Source organism: Rattus norvegicus, chromosome 4 (genome assembly GCF_021556685.1).
Source record: "Rattus norvegicus strain SHRSP/BbbUtx chromosome 4, alternate assembly SHRSP_T2T, whole genome shotgun sequence".
In the NCBI taxonomy this organism is placed as follows: domain Eukaryota; kingdom Metazoa; phylum Chordata; class Mammalia; order Rodentia; family Muridae; genus Rattus; species Rattus norvegicus.
This window is the reverse complement of record NC_141537.1, coordinates 54281257-54286538: the sequence shown is the minus strand read 5'-3', so window position 1 is coordinate 54286538 and position 5282 is coordinate 54281257. Positions and strand designations below refer to the sequence as shown.

At 39.1% G+C, this 5282-nt stretch overlaps 1 pseudogene; it reads left to right on the top strand.

Annotated features, from left to right (window-relative positions):
- Window positions 1–350: 350 nt before the first annotated feature.
- Window positions 351–460, top strand: LOC120102770 (small nucleolar RNA U3; annotated as a pseudogene).
- Window positions 461–5282: the final 4822 nt, after the last annotated feature.

Sequence of the window (5282 nt, the reverse complement as noted above, 5' to 3'; positions counted from 1 at the left end):
GACTGAAGAGAATAAACTTGGAGAATGCAGCTGACTGTCACAAATACTCAAAAATAAATAAATAAATAAATAAATGAATGAATGAATAAATAAATAAATAAGAAGGAAGGAAAGAAAGAAAGAAGAGAGGAAGGAAAGTAGGAAGGAAGAGAGGAAGGAAGAGAGGAAGGAAGGAAGGAAGGGAGGAAGGAAGGAAGGAAGGGAGGAAGGAAGGAAGGAAGGGAGGAAGGAAGGAAGGAAGGGAGGGAGGGAGGGAGGGAGGGAGGGAGGGAGGGAGGGAGGGAGGGAGGGAGGGAGGAAGGTAGGTAGACAGATCTGGGATCCAAAATGCTTAATGAGATTCACATGGGAAGACTATACTTTCAGGGATCATTTCTATAGTTCGTTACTAGAGATTCACATGGGGACTCACAAGGGTATTGTGGAAGGTTTTCATTTGTTCCTACACATTCTGGAAAAAAATATTTCAAGAAAAGGAAATACCTTTTGGCAAGCAGGGCACTGTGAGGAACTGGGTTATTCTTGTTGGATACTTTAAAATTCTAAGGAACAAGGAAAAATAATGGGAAGCTTGAGTTCACCAATATTATAAACTGATTACAAGGAAGAAAGAAACAAAGGAAATATCATTCCATATTAATAAATAATGCAAACAACTCACACTCCCTGGAGGCACTATTACCTTTGGAAATAATGTTTTATTTTTTTGGTTAAGTGCAAGCAGGGGAGCATAAAATTTAGTCTCAAAAGTCTTATGCCTCACATACAGAACAATTTTCTCTAATAAATAGGAATTGTTCCCAATATATCGCAAAAGACTATTGGGAAAGAACAGGTAGAGATATTTCCCAGAAGAGAAAAAGCAAATAACTCTCCATAAGATACAATGTTCCACCTCACTCCTAATACAATAATTTGAAATTAAAACTATAGTGAAAGACTGTTTCACAATATCAGATAGGTAAATACAAAACAGTCTAAGGAACTGCCAATTGAGAAGGCTGTGTTGAAACAGGTCACCTCAGAATTGTTAGTGAGAGAACAAGAAGGTACAAGCAGTGTGTTATGAGGACAACTTTCAACTCTATACACCCCTTTTCCAAGTCTTGAAATTTACCCTGAGGATCTATTTCCACACAGGTAAGTGGATTATGTTCAAGGTTTTAACATTATCACATTTTGTTACCATGCCAAAAGATTCAAAACTATGTAATTCTTTATCAATAGGAGACTATATGGATAATTATAATTAATACAAATGATATAATGCCTTTTTAAAATGAAGATGAGATCTTTATGTACATATCTGGAATGACTTCCACACAAACCTACGTTAAACGGGGTACCAAAAATTTTATACATGAAATTGGTAGAGGTGAGATGCTATATAAGACGAATTGGAGATAATAACTCTTGGAATAACAAAGCTAGTACTATGCAAAAAGATTGTCAGAAAGGAAAGGTGGTAGATGAAAGACAGATACCAGAAGGAGATTAGGAGCCAATGACATGATAAACATAAAACTACTTTAAGTAATATATATTAATATTAATATTAATATATTACAAAGTAATATAAATTTAAAAATAGACATATATAACAATATTAACTAATCCTGGATCCTTGACATGAATCATAAGGTTTTTATGCTAATGTTTTTTATTGAAACTCAATTCTGAAGTCCGACATCTTAAGAATGCCACACAAATTCTTACCTATTTATTTGCCATTTATTCTGGCTTCTGTAAGTAATGTTTAAGCATAAACACACACACACACACACACACACACACACACACACACACACACACAAATCAAATGTGTTCCACATAATGAATTAATTTAACTGTCTTAGTACCATAATTAAATATTTGACAGAAAGTAACTGTGGTGGTTTGAATATGCTTAGCCTAGGGTGTGGCACTGTTAGGAGGTATGGCATTGTGGGAAGAAGTATGTCACTCTAGGGGTGGGCTTTGAGAGACCTACCTCCTAGCTGCCTGACAGCAGTTTCTCCTGTTTGCCTTTGGAACAAGATGTAGAACTTTTAACTCCTCTGTTCCTGCCCTGATGATAATAGCCTGAACTTTTAAACCTGTCAGCCAGCCCTAATTAAATATTGTCTTTTATAAGAGTTACCTTAGTCATGGTGTCTCTTCACATAGTGGAAACCCCAAGTAAAACAGTAAGTTAAGTGAAATATGACTAAATTCGGTTCACATTTGTGTGTGTGTGTGTGTGTGTGTGTGTGTGTGTGTGTGTGTGTGTGTGTTTTGTATTTTCAGTCTATGGTCTTTTTTTTATCTTTATTAACTTGAGTATTTCTTATTTACATTTCGATTGTTATTCCCCTTCCCGGTTTCCGGGCCAACATCGCCCTAACCCCACCCCCTCCCCTTCTATATAGGTGTTCCCCTCCCCATCCTCCCCCCATTACCACCCTCCCCCCAACAATCACGTTCACTGGGGGTTCAGTCTTGGAAGGACCAAGGGCTTCCCCTTCCACTGGTGCTCTTACTAGGCTATTCATTGCTACCTATGAGGTCAGAGTCCAGGGTCAGTCCATGTATAGTCTTTAGGTAGTGGCTTAGTCCCTGGAAGCTCTGGTTGCTTGGCATTGTTGTACATATGGGGTCTCGAGCCCCTTCAAGCTCTTCCAGTCCTTTCTCTTATTTCTTCAACAGGGGTCCTGTTCTCAGTTCCATGGTTTGCTGCTGGCATTCGCCTATGTATTTGCTGTATTCTGGCTGTGTCTCTCAGGAAAGATCTACATCCGGTTCCTGTTGGCCTGCACTTCTTTGCTTCATCCATCTTATCTAGTTTGGTGGCTGTATTTTAAAAAGATACAGTCTACTAATCATAAGAAGTCCACCATTGTAGGTAGGAGTGGAAGTTGGTGATTTCTTCACACGTGAGCAGATCAGGACGTAGAGTAACAAAATATAGGTGTGTTATTGGCTCCCTATTTTCATACTGTACTGGCCCAGCCCACCGGATGCTGCCACTCACATTCAAGATGGGTCATCTTTCTTTACAGAAACCTTTCTGGAAACAACCACACAGTCACACCCAAAGGTGTGTCTCTTTAATCCCCTAAGTAGTTCTTAATTAAACAAGCTTAATCAAATTAACTATGACACTATCATACATAAGCTTTGAAGATAGATGTGTGTAACTCAGAGTGTACATTTAATTTAGTAACTGAATCATCATCTCAAAGAACTCTACTGTGTGGATCTGCTGACAAATTAAGAACTTCCTTGTACCAATCATGAGAAAATGTTTATGTGTAATTTTGCATGCTTTACATTTACCCAAAAATGCCTGCCCCATATACATAACCAAATAAGGGTTTTCAGAAGAATTCATCTATCTTGACAACTCATTTTGATCAATGTTGTCTGAATCACATTGCTGAACAGAATTCTGAAATGAAGTCTAGACTTACTGAGAAAGGCTTTCACAGCTGTGCTTGCCACAAATCTGATCAAAAAGACAAGAGCAAGCATCCAGGCCTGCTTATGTATACGCTACACTGCATAAGCACAGAGATTTTCTTTCTACACAGGTCTCCTTTCCCTTCTTCTTTCTTGCACAAAACTGCGTGCAGAAATGAAGACTATATATAAGAGGTGTATGCCTAGTCTGAGAAAAACAAAAGTTCTTTCTTCCCTAGAATTCTCTAGGAAGAGGAGAGGGTGAAGATATGGAAACTTGTCTACAGCAATCATTATTAAAATAAAAAGTGGAGGGGCAGTAAAAATACACACAACCTTTTTTATGCTAATATTATTATTATTCATATATCAGTGATTAATTCATATATCAGTGAAATATCAGGAGCTTTTTTATTTCTTTAATTGGTATTTTTTATTTACATTTCAAATGTTATTCCCTTTCCCAGTTTCCTGTCCATAAGCCCCCTATCCCATCCCCCTCCCCTTCTACTATAAGGGTGTTCCCTTCCCCACCCACCCACCCTTTTTGCCCCTCGACATTCCCTACACTGCAGGCCCAACCTTGGCATCACCAAGGGCTTCTCCTTCCATTGGTGCCCCAACAAGACCACTCTCTGCTACATATGCAGTTGGAGCCATATGGTCAATCCAAGTACAGTCTTTGAGTAGTGGTTTAGTCCCTGGGAGCTCTGGTTGTTGGCATTGCTGTTCTTATGGGGCTGCAGGCCCATTCAGCTCTTTCAACCCTTTCTCTAATTCCTCCAATGGGAGTCCTGTTCTCAGTTCAATAGTTTGCTGCTAGCATTCACCTCTGTATTTGACATGCTCTGGCTGTGTCTCTCCGGAGACATCTATATCCAGTTCCTGTCAGCAAACACTTCTTAGCTTCATCCATCTTATCTAGTTTTGGTGGCTGTATATATATGGGCCACATGTGGGGCAGGCTCTGCTCCAAACTTTGCTTCCATATCCTCTCCTATGGATATTTTTGTCCCCCCTTTTAAGAAAGAGTGAAGCAGCTGCACTTTGGTCATCCTTCTTGAGCTTGCTGTGGTCTGCAGATTGTATCTTGGGTAATTCGAACTTTTGGGCTAATATCCACTAATCAATGAGTGCATACCATGTGTGTTTTTCTGTGATTGGGTTACCTCACTCAGGATGATATTTTCTAGTTCTATCCATTTGCCTATGAATTTCATGACGTCATTGTTTTTGATAGCTGAGTAGTACTCCATTGGGTAGATGTACAACATTTTTTGTATCTATTCCTCTGTTGAAGGGCATCTGGGTTCTTTCCAGCTTCTGACTATTACAAATAAGGCTGCTATGAACATAGTGGAGCACGTGTCTTTGTTGTGTGTTGGAGCATCTTTTGGGTATATGCCCAGGAGAGGTATAGCTGGGTCCTCAGGTAGTGCAATGTCCAATTTTCTGAGGAACCTCCAGACTGTCAGGAGCTCTTTAAATTAATACACACTACCAAAAATGAATAATATCCTGTGTGTACTTGTGATTCAAATGATTTCACAATATGGCTATCCTGCACATGATACAATTTTGAAATGTCCAGGGTAGTAATAAAAGGAGCAAGTCAGGAACTCATAAGAGTGATACAACAACTTTGGACAAACGGAGCAAGTCTTGAAGGGCAGATCAAGGTATATAGGCTTTAGAGAATGGGTAGGTGTTTCCATGAGGGAGAAATCCAGGAAAGGCTTTGAAAACAGAAGAAATGAACATGGAAAAATGGGTGAGAATTTCTGAACTCTGCCCATAAAAATCACCTGAGGATTTTATTTTTATGACAGTGGTTAAGTCTTCAA